The 14,708-nt window shown below is 41.0% G+C and overlaps 1 long non-coding RNA gene across 1 annotated transcript in view; it reads right to left on the bottom strand.

Annotated features, from left to right (window-relative positions):
* The window catches only part of LOC139804835 (uncharacterized), a 40,808-nt gene extending 26,798 nt beyond the window's left edge, over window positions 1–14,010 (bottom strand). Inside the window, exon 1 of the long non-coding RNA XR_011729553.1 lies at window positions 13,938–14,010. This is a non-coding gene — a long non-coding RNA (uncharacterized lncRNA). The remainder of the gene's footprint in view (window positions 1–13,937) is intronic.
* Between the last annotated feature and the right edge of the window lie 698 nt (window positions 14,011–14,708).

Here is a 14,708-nt window from a genome sequence, read left to right as displayed (position 1 = left end):
AGAATTAAATAATACACATTTATGTATGTATGATATAATTATGTATACCTAAAAACAAGTGATGAGGATGAGAAGCCCTAACTTCACATGTAGCATTAAAGGCCCATAAGTGATTGTTATATTTCAGGACTTGGATTTTAGAGTTTTAATATCCCACCTGCCTATCTGTCAAAACTTAAGGCTGAGTGGTAGCAAAAAGAAGCGAGGGCAAATGAGAAGAAATCATGAAAACTTTGGTCAAAAACTCTCATCACAGCCAGACAACAAGCTGCAGGGGAACCTCCTGTCACTGTGTGTGATGAGAGGATGCTCTTCAATTTACAAAACAGAAAAGAAAACATTGCTCTCAATTTGTAGGTGTTACTGGTACTACCTAGGAGGACACAGTGAAGGTCATCTTTAAAAAAAGTTGCATGTTTTTAATTATGTATGTAGAGTTAACTCCTATCTACTCATTTAAATCATACTCATTCCACCAACATGTCATATTTTTAATCCTCCAAGATCCGTGCAATAAACTGAGTTCCCATCATTTTATGTTTTCACAGGATTTCACCAGCTTACATGTCATCCCATTACAATGCTACAAGAACAGTTGCTAGTAGTGACATTATTTTTTTAAAATGTCATTCCTTTTCCATAAATCAATGCATGACATAAGAGAACCCTGCAATAACAATCTGGGTCTACAGCTCCCACCCCATTTTCCTTCCAGGTCTGCTCAGATGTTTCACCCAGCAACCAAGCTGATCCAAACCCTGTCCCATGCCACAAGCCATGTATCTGGGGACTTAGTCCTGGGGCAGGGGGACCTCACAAGCTGCAAACCATCACAAGCTGTCAACAGCCTCAGCAAATCTCACAGACATCTGTGGCTTATCAAGCCAGCAGCATTTTCCCTACATTAATCTCCACTAGGCCTGCCCCAGCTTTCATTTCAAAAGGCTTGGCATGGTCCCTCAAAAAAAAAAATTAACAAAAAAAAAGAAATTTAAAAATTGCTTGATTTCTTCAGATGCAGCTGGTTGGGAGGACAGCCTTTGAAATCTGAGCAGATTGCAGAGATGTGGACATGCCTGTTGCAGGCAGCTTGCAGCACAAGGGAGACTGCAAAAGTCTTTTTGGGGCTGCCCTTGGGCAAGCCCTCCCCTTCCTGTGGGGGAGTTTGGGGACTGCTTTCAGTAGCTGTTGGGCTGGGGGGCTCCTCTGGATCCAGTGCTCTGGTGTTGAATACCCTCCTCCAGTCAGCAGTTCTCCCAGCAGCTCTCCAAACCCAGCTGGGAAGGTTGCAGCACCCTCCTGCTGGTCACCAGTAATGTCACTGCACACAGCTCCAGTGCTGGCACTGGGGCCAAAGTACAGCAACAGCTTTCACACTCAAGTTATGAGTTGAAAGCCCACTGCTCCACCTCAACCCACCACACCAGTCCTGTCCCCCACCTCACTGCTTATCCTCACCCCCACGACACTGCCCACACCATGGTTGGCTTCTTCCTCTCTGTGTTCTGATGCTTGGGGACATCCCAGGCTCTGCAGTTGGGCTTCTGGGGGCACATCTCCTCCTCACTGCCCTGGAGATGCTCCTGCTACATTACACATCAGCTCATGTTACATTGTGATTTATAGGGCAAAAAAACTCCACTGTACCACTCTTACTAGACACTGAAACTCATCTTTGGTAAAGAGAAATTAATTACTGGGTCTTAAACTCCTGCTAAGACCAGACAGCACCAATCTGGCTACCTGCCACAGACTTTTCTCATAGCCTTATGAAACAATTTGTGTTTCATAAACACAAAGCATCTCCTTATGGACAGCAACTAGGTTTTTTCTTGACTTTTAAAAATAATAACCTTAAGAAGCTCTTTGGCCTTTTCATTAAAAAAAAATCTTACAGCTTAAGCAGTAATTAAGATTTTTGGATATTTGCACAGCTAAGAAGTATTAACCCAACCTTACACACACAGAAATCCAGCTGCCAGTGTCTCAGTTTACCTGGCACCTTTCAACACCCACAGGGTGGGTGCAGGTGGGGCAGGTAGGCTGCAGCCTCCTGGGTCTCAAAGCACAGGAGGAGGGATGGCTGCACTCCACACAGACAGGGAAAAAAGGACTAATGGTGTTTATAGTTCCAGCCTGTCTTCAGCTCCAGCTGTCTCAAAGCAGAGTGACATAAACCACGTAAGTTGGTTGTATTTTACAAGAGGCTCTCCATATGCTTTCGTATCACATTAAAAATGTCAAAATGCCTTGCTGCTCAGAGCATGCTTGCCAGGAAAGGATCAGGGTGGCATTTTCAACACTGAGCACATGGTGCCCTTTGCCAGGCCAAGCCCCACTCTGCCATGAGCATCTCAAACTGAATTTTGAACAGCCTTACTCCTTACCTCTGAATTTAAAAGCAGAAAGCTTAGCACACATATACATACACACCCTGATAAACCTAACAGACTGTCCATTCCTAAGAGACAAATTTGAAAGAATGACATCAAAACCAGGGCAGTTATATTAATGCAAACACTGAGCTCAATCATAATTAACTCTTCACTCTACATTTACCTTTTTCTGAACTACTGTAAATCTTACTGAGATACGGAGATCCATACCTCCACACCCAGACTATCAACTGGCATAAACTGACAAATGCCACTGCAGTCACCTTTACAGTTACTGGACAAGACCCACAAACCATCAATTGTTTCATGCTGGCTGAATCTTTAAGGGAAGCTGTAAACATTAAAGAACATACAGATTCAACATTTAATGTGAAGCAAAGTACAGCTCCATTGGAAGACACTTTACTGCTTTTAACAGGAACATATTTTTCTTTTCCTCTATATATTTCACCTACTCTACCCCAGCCTGACCTCTTTGATTATCTCAAGCACTGCTTTTTAGTCTACTAGAGACTAGACTGACATATTTTCCATGTCCATATATATCCAACCATAGCAACACCATCAGCTGTTTGCCATGAATTGGAGTTGTTTCTATTTCTTATTTGTAATAGTCTTACACATACAAAAAGGGGACGTTGCTTGGCTCCCTCTTGTTGTAAAATATGTGTATATATATGTATAATCTTATATATGTAAAGTGCATAGTTGAATGATGGGTTATTTAAGTTTTATTTCATCAAGTCCTCATGGATCTTGAGGATTTCAAACTGCATTGACTGTGCAGGGTTTAAAAGCCTGACTAGCATCTCCTGTCTCTTGGTGCTCAGGCCACATCTGTGACCTGTGCAGCTTTCCTTGGCACTGGCTTTGCCTGCCACCAACTAAACCACAAAAAATAAGCACACTTCATTTACATCTCACTGCTCTTGAGCTTGGTTTTTGGACGTGCTTTAGTAGCTCTGCTTCTTGTTCACAACAACTTTTCCATACAAATCAGGGGGGTTGATAAGCTGTTAGGCTCAGGCTTCCTCCAGGCTTTGAGTCAAGCAGTAACAGTTTCAGGATGAATACAAATAATTTCTTTTTACTTACAGCATCCCTCACTACTTCCAGGAATGCTCCTCAACCCTGCTGCAGTCCCAGCAACCGTGGGTGCTCTACTGACTCTGCTGTAAGCCCCAGGTCACCAACCAGCCACAGTCCCACACAAAACCAATAGTTTCACTTGTTCTTGAGTTGTCCCAGGTGCCTCAAAGCTGCTTTGCTATTCTTATCAGGCTAAAATCTATAATTCTTCTGTCTGCTTTTCCTTTTTGTGTCTCCCATGTGTCCCATCTACTTTTACAAAACCTTTTCACTAATTAAACCCAATAAAGATCAGTTCTTCAACAGAAGAGGTTGTGCAGAGGTTGTTTCCCTCTGCACCAGAAGTTTCTTTCCCCACATTATATCACAAGAGACTGGGTATGCTCAGCACCACCAAGAACAGTATGGGTCAACTTCAAAGCAAGCTTCTATTGCCATGCTAATTCCCTGTCACCTCAGAGATTTCACGTGCCAATTTCTTCAATAATTAGGCTCTGCTAGAAAAGAAGTGAAATTATTATTTTAATATTAGCCTTCCTTTTATCTTTGAAAAAGAGCATTTGTTTTGGCACTGTCAAGGCAAACCTTAATAAACTGACTGGCAAACAGTATGTTTAGCAATGAAAATGATACCCAGGCAGGGATTATAACATAAGCAATAAGAGGGAATAGAGAGATTTAGGAAAGGATGTGATTTATAATGACTTTAATGAGGATAAGCTTCTACATCTGTGATTGCTTGATTCTATAATATTTTAATTGATTATCAGAGCTAAAAGGTTTATTTTTCCATGTGAATAAAAGCTGTTTTACTTTAGCTTTCGTTTGCATTTATTTTACAGCCTATATTAACATGGATATTTTTTTCATAAATTTTGGCTCTGTTCTGTTGTACTCATTCCATAGGCTTAGAAACCTAAATTAGCTTGGCCTGGGTGAGGGAGCAAGGAAAGCCTGTGGTTACACCTGTTACTCCTCACAGTAGTGGAGGGGGTTTTCAGGATTTTAGACCAAAGCCAGTATCACACTGCACTGACTCTCCCTCCTTTTCTTTACTCTCAGCTGACAGGTCCCCCAACAATTATCACTCCCCCTTTCAGACCCCCTTTATATATGTGGAGATATTCACTGAAACAAAAAAATTAAAAAATAATTTTAAAAAGTAAAAAAATTTCAAAAACATACCAAGCCTCACACTTTCCCTGCAATTCAGGAAGGTACCTGAAACCATCAAAATGCACAATTTTTCCATTCCACTGAAGCCAACAGTCCCTAAGCTGGTAACTGCTTTTTGCTGAAAAAAGGTAAGACTTGTTGTTGTTATTTTTTATATTCTAATAATTCTCTCACCAACTCAAAGTTCAGAGAGGACTTTAGGTGCAGGTAAAATGGGCAGAAATGCACATAGCCACCCAGTCTGGGCTGCTCTTGTGAAGTGATTTTTACTCACATTTATGAAAAAGGGGGAATTTGGAAATATTTTCATGACAACTCTATTCATTAGAGAATCTATTGGTTATAATTATTTACAAACAGAGTGTAGGAGAGAGAAGGGGAACACAGCCTGAGCTGTTCCTACTCCCCTTAGTGATTTGCATGCCTTCCATTCAGTGCAGATCAGGTCCCCAGCCACAAACTCTTGCAGGCAACCAACATATGCCATCTGAACTGCACTCAGAAAGTGTCTTTTTCCCTCCACTGTTCACAAGCCTGCTTAAATATAGCTTGTGGGTATTGTGTTAGCCAAGATCAATGACACACTATATCTCTAAGTCAATTTAAAAACTTAATTTACAGGTTTTAAATTAAATAATCCAAAGCAGTTCAGAATTAAAGACTTTTTCCCCAGCTGCACATTTCCCCAAGCTCTGTTGTTATGCCATGGGATGAAGCAATGATGAGGAGCAGCTCCAGGATGTGGCCAGAGGGCTGCTCAGCTCCAGCCTCTGCCTGGCAGAGCAGCACAGTGAATGTGTAGACACCCTTTTCTAAAGCTTCCCAGAAAATGTTTACCTTCTGTACACTTCCCAACCTCATTCAGCATTTGTGGGACAGAGGTGATACAACAGAACAAAATCTTGGGCTTGGTCAGGATATGACAAAACAGGTCCTGGGGCAGCCCCTGGGATGCAAGCAGAAGCAGGCAAAAGATCTGTGTGTTTAAGTAAAAGTACCAGAAGAAACCATTTACATATTTTCGGACACCCAGCTAAAAAAATCCCCGTCAATGATGGCTTTTAAGTCTAGATAGGGAGAAGAACTTTAAGACCAGATGTTTCCTTTTTAGAGTTCTTATCTCCCTTTTCAAAAATGCAATTATTCATTGCACTGCATTTTCATGAAAATCAGGTCATATTAAGTTATTCCTATTAATTTCCTAATTGCTTTTCCAAGTAGGATTTTTTTTTTTTTCTTTTTCTTTTAAGAGTTTTCAGGGACTTTTCAGTCTTTCTCAGAGAGCCCTCGAAGCCAACATTTTTTTACAAAAAATCTGCTTCTGTTGATTCAAGTAGCTGCATAGTAGCAGACTAATTTTGGGGAAAAAAAATCATAATCAAGGTTTAAGTGTAGATGCCAAACATTTTTATACAGCAGTGAGCAACACAGATATCCTAACTGAATAAATTAATAAGACTTAGGTTCAGATCAGGAGGGTTCTGATTTCTGCAGCAGAAGGGAACAAGAGCCTGCCACATCTAAGCTTACAAATTATTTCAGTGACATTGGGACACATACATCAGCCTTTACATCTGCCAATGTTTAAGAATAATTAGATACACTCTCAAAATTCAAGATGAATTAATTTTGCTTAATTTTCTTTCCTTAAAAATCTTGCAACTCCTATAGCACAATTTCAGAGGAAAGCAAGGAAATCTTTACTTTTAAAGTGTGCAGTTGCATGTGGTTTGCACGCATGCAAAACGTTTGCTTTTATTAGAACTGGTCAGAAGACAAAAAAAAAAAAATATCAGCATTTAACCAGCCACTGTATTAGATCTTCGTGGTAGCAAACATCAAAATAAAATGAAGGTTATTCCTTAAAATGTCACACAGCCCGATTAGCAGGGAGTCTGCCTGTCCCACCTGTAGGAGACAACTGGCCCGTGTCTTGCCCCTGGCCAGAGGAAGCCCTGCCCCGAGCGTACCGCAGTGCCAGTTTTACCTTCCAACACTTGATGGAGCAGTTTCCCTGGATTTCCTTTTCTCTGCCTCTCACTCCCGGCTACCTTCATTCCACCTCAGCTCAGCAGGAGTGTTTTTTACCAGCTTGCTCCCTTGCTGCTAGTGGCAAAATGAGCCCAGACTCAGAGCCTTGTAGAAAAGTGTCCTACTGAGTATAACCTCACACAAGAAAAGACAGGAGCTTCACATTTAACTTCTTACAGTCATATTATTACTCACTTAAAAAAATGCCCAATTCCTCTGTTGTTTAAGAAGAGAGATTGCAATATTCTGACTGGAGGGGTTGGGGGGGGGGAGCAAAAAGGAGAAATTTGGAGAACATGGCTTAGGACTTCCAGAAAAATCAATTGGGTGGCAGGCAGGAAGTGTCTGGTAGGGCCAGAACCTTCTGAAGGAGACTCTGGTTTGCTCTTGCCCCAGCATAAGAACAGGCTTCAGCATAGGTTTCCCTGCTTGTATTGACACTGTCAAAAATCTGGGTCTTTCTCACAGCAAATGTTATAGAAAAACAAGAACAAAATTCAAATAGCTACAGAAATGGACCAAACCAACTGATTACATCTCAGGAATAGGAGGCCTCATATTTCTTATGAACTAAGGTCTCCATTTTATTGAAGATATACAGTTACAAGCTAGCATATAAATAAGATACAGGATGCTGTTCTGAAGGCTTAAAAAAAAATCCTCTGTAATCAATATACTGGCAAATTGCAACTTTAGCAGCAGCAGTTTGGTATCTGGCTTACTTCCTAATCCTTTAATCTTGTCTAGTGCAACCAAGCCAATACTGCCAGCAAATGCCATGCCATAAAAGGTGGGTATTCTCACATACTTTCCTATGCTTTGCATGATTAGAGCTTAAATCTACTCATCACGAACTTCCTGAATGATAATGGGATTTGGGCAAACAGTCAAGATTTCATGGTGACACTTGTCAACTGTAGTCCAGTCTTTGGCAGAGAAGCATCATTAAGAATCACAGTGCCTTCTTTCCCTTTCTGTTTGAAAGTTTTAGCAGTGCCACTTTGTGTAAAGAGATTCTTATTCCTTGTTGTTAATGTAGCTTTGGTTACAGCCACAGCAGGCCACTAATATTGCTGGTGCCGTGGGTGACCCACAGGCTGCAATTGAGCAGTCCAAGAACTGGAGAGACCCACGTACAAGACTGCTGACTGTTTACTTAGATCTATTTTCAAGAAAGCTGCCATAAGTTTCTTGTAGTCTTGTGTTGCATGGTATCTATTACATATTTTGGTTAAGAGAAAGACATCCTAGGAACAGGCTACTCTCAGTTCACACCTCAGGAGTTGAGCCAAAACTTCTTATATTTCCACTGGAGTTGACATTCAAGAGGAACACAAAGTCAGGGACAAAAAAACAACCCAACCCAAACAAACACCACCTCTGCTTGGAGTTAATTTGATGCACTTCTGAAGTTGACAAACAACACTGCTAAGAGCAGGGAGGGGAGATGGGAAAGGGATGGGGTAGTTTGGGAGAAAGAGGCATCCCTGACACAGGTGCAGAGAAGCTCAAATCAGAGAAGCTGATTGTGAAAATCAAAATCAGAGTCTTCCTCCAATCAATGTTATAGCCCAACATCTTAGACCAAATCCTCACCAGGCATGGAACACAGTGGCTTTGCTGAAGTTGCCTCTGTTAACAGATGGGGATCTGGCACTGCAGGCATGCAGAAGTTAGAAAAGTTTTTTGTTCATTCGTAGTTCCTATCAAGTTCACAGCTGAGAACTGTGCCAGAGGTAAACCCCACATACTGTCAGGATGTTAAAAATCAGTCCCTACTAAACCCTTGTAGTAAACCATCTAAGCTAGTCTGGAAAAAAGCATATAATTTCCTCCTTTGTCTTTTTCTCCTGCAGCCCTGGCACTGCACGCTTTCTAAGACACCTTCTAAATAATTTCTCTCTGAGTGAAGGTTAGAAGTGACTCCTGTTCAGGGAGAGAGTTGGGTTTCCTTTTGATCTGGCACATGGCATGACTGACACAACATGAGTATTTGTCCCTCATGGTCTATCCCACTTGTCAAGTTGGAGAGCATCCCATAAACATGCTTGGCTTGTATGCTTTGTTACTCAGCTTAAAGAAAATCAAAATCCCAAGACCACCCAAAACAGAATCAAGACCGTGCAGCAACAACAGCCAGTGGAGTTTAAAGCAAACAAAACCAAGTTTCTTCCCACACCACTTGTCAAACTCCATCAGGAAAGTGGCAAACTCAAATCCTTGCAACTACTTGGCTTAAACAGCTGTAGTGGGAACAAAACCTAAGATCATAAACTGGGAGCACACCCTGTCCCACTATGTAGCAGAAAGGTAACAATGCCCAAGCTCCTCACAGACTGTCTGTCCAACTACTCTAAAACTCCTGCTGTCATAACCCAAACTGAATGGTTTCCAGCTTTACACACTAACTTTTAATGGCACTTCTCCTGTGTTGTTAATGATTTTCCCTTTTCCAAGCAGACACAGCTTTCAAGCTCTTTACTGAGTTGCTGTTTCTCAGGAACATAGTGGAAAATATGAAATCACAGTGAAAGTTGTATCTGGAAACTTTGCATGTGATAATCTGAAACAAATATGCTGCTCCTGTTCAGCAGCAACTTTGGCAGAGTTAATTTTTTTTCCCCAGAAATCAAGATCCACATTGCTATGTGACAAAAGTAAATAATGACTCATTAAATGATCCTAAGAAGAAAAACTGAAGGCTTGCTCCTCTCAAAGGTATTTGCACTAGGAAATTTGATAATGTCACCAACCACAGCAGCAAACATTACTTGAAGATTTTCTCTCTTCACTGAGCCAGCCAGCAGCATGCTGAAAACACTGCTCTACATGACTGCGCAGTCACCTTCACAACAGAGCTTTGGTTTTCCACATTTAAAGATCAAACCAGAAAATCTTTACATGAAAAAGGCTGTATGAGGAATTAGAAGCACTGCCACAGCAGGTCTTCTCAATACCAGGCACGCTGCACTTCAGAGAGCAAGTCTCTCACTGGAAAACTTACTTCAGTTCTACTCAAGTTTGACCAAATACTCCAAAAACTATTCCTTTAACACCCATTCCCACAGCACCTACACCAAACTGAAAACTTGTGCAGGACCCTCAAAGACAAGAGGCAGATTCATTTAAGAAAAATAGGAAAGCACAATACAGAAAGTGTGACACAGAAAGCCTGTGTGAGATGTTTGATACTTGAAACAACTCCAAAGGCATATTTACAATCAAATTGTTTTCCCATTCCATTTCACAAAAGTTAGGCATCAGCACTAGCACAAGTTAAGAAATTTGTTTACTTCTCCCTACCTCATCCACAGCAAGTTGTCTTGGTTGCAGTTTTGGTGGGGAAGAGGGTAGGGTGGGTTCTCTTTCAATTGCAACCACCACTTTGACACTGTGAGGTCTCTGCAACAGTCTTCTCACCTCTTTAGCACCTACAGGAGTGGTGCCCTGACCTTTGATAGAGACTACAGTTGTATAAAGTCATCTATATGAGATTCAAAACTAGGTGAGTTCTATTCAAGAACAAATCAAACTTTTTCATGCATAAATTTTAAGCTAAAATTTGTGGCATATTAAGACCTGGTATTTTAGTTGAGTCATTGAAATTGAAAAAAATAACATCTGTCTTTAGCAATGATGGAATTCATATTTGCAGTTTGAATCTCAACTCTATTGAGATTTAAATTTTTCAAAATAAGCTTTCCTCTACATAAGAGAATATAAAATATATTTATATAAATATAATTATATATAATTAAATTGCATACAAGCATTCCACAACGATTTCTTCACTCTGTATACATCCTTTTTTCTCTTAATGATCTTATCTTTCTGTATGCACTCCTTGGGTACATGTTGGCATTGCAAGGTGTTCCCTGTCACTGGCTGCCAGTGCCAGGAGGTCTGCACAGAACACTGGCCATACCCAGCCCCACACTTAGGAGCTTCTCCAGCCCCAGCCTCTTCTCCTGAAATAAGCCATCAATTTGGGGGCAGTGCTCATCAACCCTTTCCAGTCTCTATTTGACAGGAGGATTGGTCTGCATCTGTCTGAGGGTGAAAAAGTTTGATACCCACTGAAGAGGAGAATGTATCCACTGAGAGATGGATGGCTCTTCATGTGCAGCACTGTGCAGCCCTGCACAGAACACTTCTAAAGCAACACCCAGCAAGTCGTGCAGAGCCTCTGACCATGGGGCTTACACCACCTCTGCTGAGGGGCATGCACTGGTGACAATCACCTCCACCTGACAACCTGCTCCAGGAGGCATACTGCCTGTACTAAGTTACAGCACCACATACATCAGAACCCTGTTCAAGGAAAAAGCTAAAAGGAACAACTCCAATTCTTATCAGAGACTGCCCTGGCCAGCAGTACCTCTTCAGGAAAGTTTAGTAGAAGACACGAGGCTGTCTCTGACAAAGACCCTACCAAAGGTGCTACTAAAGTTTAAAGTGCTAACTAAAGTTTAAAGTTTAAACTAAAGTTTAACGTTTAAGGTGCTACTAAAGGTTAAAATACTGATCTTTCCAATGAGTAATCCCTAACTTTCATCTGCAGATGGCTGCTTGAGTGGATTTTTCCTGAGCAGCTCAGGCGTGCCCCTGCACTGCCCTTCTCCCAGAGCTGCCACTGCAGTGTAAGGGAAACCATCTCAGCCCACAGCAGGGTGGAACTATTTTAAGTAATAGTGTCTGATACTGGTGGAGCATGAAATTCAGTCCTGTCATAGCTGAAATACCTAACCCCCCTAAAAAAAAGTTACCGCAAAAATACTTCTCAGAGGCTTAGAAACTGAACTCTAGAATTGCTCTCAAGTTGTAAGCCAGTAAAAGTTAAGTTCTGTGTCTTACAACTTGCTATTAAAAAAATTAAAATACATATATCCACAGCAACAGGGGATGGAGTTGTAGGGATGAGTTTTCTTGCCTCTCTTCTGCAAACAAAAGCAGCCCACACAACAGCAGTGTGCAATCAGCAGTACTGCTGGCTAATTTCTACCAGGCAGGAGATGGCACAGGAGAAAATTTATTCTAACAGTAAATATAAATAAGCACACAGGCCCTCACTTCCTAGTACAAATATTTAGGAAAAAACTGTCCCATTGATTTGATTTTTGTCAAGTCTTAAAACATACTGGATTCTATCTGGGGACATTGAACTCAGCTAAAACCACACAGACAGTAAGAACAAGATCCATAATTATTCTTGATATTGTCTTCATCATCCTAGATAAGCAGTGCAAATGCTTGCCAAGTTTCCCACCAATCCTCTCCTCCTCAAGAAAGCTGCAATCACAGGTACCCCGGGTTAGCTATACTATGGTGTACTGCTTTTTAATTTATTTAAATAAAACTATTGAACTATTGCAGAACTGGTAAACCAAAATGAAATGTTAGCTAAAAAGATAAATTAGAAGAAAAATTGTGATTTGTTTTATCATGAAAAACCCATCCTTCAAGTGCCCCAAAATGACACAATTTCCACAGTCAGAGAAGTGAGAGAATACAAAGACAGCCAAAAAAAGAGGTGATCAGGGCCTTAACATCCAAAGGACCCCTTTTCCATGGTGTGAAGCCAGGGGGGCAGCTTCTACCCCCAGCATTTGGGCACCTCTGCTCTGTGCTCCTGTGCACTTTGCCTGTGTCATAAACCCTGGGCTATGGATTTAGGAAGAGACCTCAAGCCCAAGCCTCAAGCCCAAGACAGGCACAAAGTCAGGGGGGGATTTTTATTTTACTTGTTATTTTCTACTTTATTTTTAATATTTTATTTTTTACACCTAGTCCTTTTCGCCAGTCTCTTGCTTCATTCTCCTGATGCAGTACACAATTTTAGCTCCCTGTGTCACGGCTTATTGGGACACACAGCTCTTGCTTAATAGTGTAATCAATCTCTGTCCTGGCCTACTGACTTCCTTAAACATACTAAAATATCTGATTAAATGAACTTCTCATTTACTGTAAATAAGTAATGTAAAAATATAACTGAAGCTTTTTTCAGAGCTGGTATTCAGCTGATGTTACTAATCATAATTTGCTTCACTTTTCTGTTGCAAGCAGAATGCTTGGTCAATGTAATTCAATAGTTTTGGAGGAAAGGGCAGGCCTTTTGCTGGAGTAAGTTGACAGAAATCCACTGAAACACACAGAACTATGGCAAGTACCAGCTGAGCATTTGCCCTTAAACATAGCATTAGCCATAAGATGCAAACACCATTTCACTGAATTGTGTCTTTGCATGATGCCACCCCCAGTCATAAAAATAATAATACAAAGAAAAGAAGTGCCCCAGGCAAATTTTGGCACGTTGTGGTGAAGCAGAAACAATGCCATGGCTCAACAAATACTTGGTAAAAGTGCAATTCAGAAGAGGAAACTCTAGTCCAATCTATCAGTATGGAGTAAACGTTTGTGCCCATTTACAGCCAGAGTTGTCCACAACCACTTGAGAAGTAAGGAACATCACCTCCTGAGATGTCTTCCTCTTGTGAAAAATTTACATGATGCCCGACACTCCAAATAGCATCAGGAGATCTGCTCACAGCAGCAGCAGACAGAAGCACGGCTGTTACCCCTGCCTGCTGAAAAACGTGTATACTACTAACACAATAAGGTGAAAAATGTTGTTACACGTGTATCACTGCCTTACACAAATCTAAAATATCTCCCTTCAAAACTTGTATTCCTTTTGGGGAATGATACAGAAAGGCAGAGATACAAGAAACAACCAACAAGAGAGGATAACTCTAAATATTACTATCATGAGTTATCTTGCTATTCCACATATGAAAATAGCAATGCATCACTACTGCCAGCTGCAACCAAGGCATAAATGACAGCCAGGTTAAGGCAGTGACACACCATGCTGAGCTTTTAAACACTTTTTGGCTTTTTTTACCATTTTCTCCCATTTCTCTTGTTAAGTGCTCAAAAGCCTGAACCTGCAGGCAGCTTGCTCCTTTAGTGCCCAGCATTCACTGTCCCTGCCACATTGTCAAAGGCAAATGCAAAAATGCTGCTAGCAGCAAAGCTGAGAGCATGGCTCCAGAGGGAAATATTTAGCCCAATAATAAACAGTCCTTTTGCTGTCCACGTGCTGTGTGTAATATTAGGGGACTTTAAAACTTCCACATTTAATGGCAAAACAATGAAAAGTGCACTTCAAAAGATCATGAGGGAAAATGCCCTCTTTCAAGGTATAAAACAAGACTGGAAGTATAGGTAGATACTGGTGGCACCTACCTATCCTGTAAGGGATCAGGGAACACTGATGCCAGATGCTAGAGACACACTTCCCTTGTACTGCTTATGAATGAAGAAACCTTGTTTAAAAAAGGCAAGAGCAGCTGTTGAACTGAACACTGGGCTCTTTGAAAGTTATGTGACATCTTTAGAAGGAAAAAGCTATAACTCTATCCCCAGAAATGTGTTGCTTATATAAGTGATGAAACAGAGGAAAGAGCTGAAGGACTTTTTTTTTTTTTTTTTTCCAAACTGCTCACACCATGACTAATGTGAGTCCTCTTTGGTTACTTTCCACTGAAACATCAGAGTGTAAAAATATTACCCACCTATTTGGTGTCTGTTGGAGTAAGTCACTTTACCCATGGTACACTATAAATAATGATATTAGTGGCAGGGAGTCAACTGCTGGAGTACTAGCAGATCCCCAGCACTTTACTTGTCTGGGCAAGCAAGTGCTTCAACTCCACACATTTTTTTCAAAGAACAACTGTTGGCCACTAAATCTTAGGCTCATACTTTGGGGTTATGTTTGGGTTTTGAGGTTTTTTTGTAAGTTTCTGCTTTTCAAGAACAAAGAAGGAAGCATGATCTCCCATAGCAGGCAGGGTATTTTAACCATTTCTTTTCCTTTTGTATGCTACCCCCCCTACCCCCAGCTTTCTACTTGTGTTTTGTTTCGTAACACACTTGCAATTGGATCATGGGTACAAATAATCTATTATGCCAGTGCTGTAATAAGAAACCCTCTAAAGACTTGTCACTATAAGC

This window comes from Heliangelus exortis, chromosome 18, assembly GCF_036169615.1.
Source record: "Heliangelus exortis chromosome 18, bHelExo1.hap1, whole genome shotgun sequence".
Taxonomy (NCBI): Eukaryota; Metazoa; Chordata; class Aves; order Apodiformes; family Trochilidae; genus Heliangelus; species Heliangelus exortis.
The sequence above is the reverse complement of the archived record's forward strand: the minus strand, read 5'-3'. Positions and strand labels throughout refer to the sequence as shown.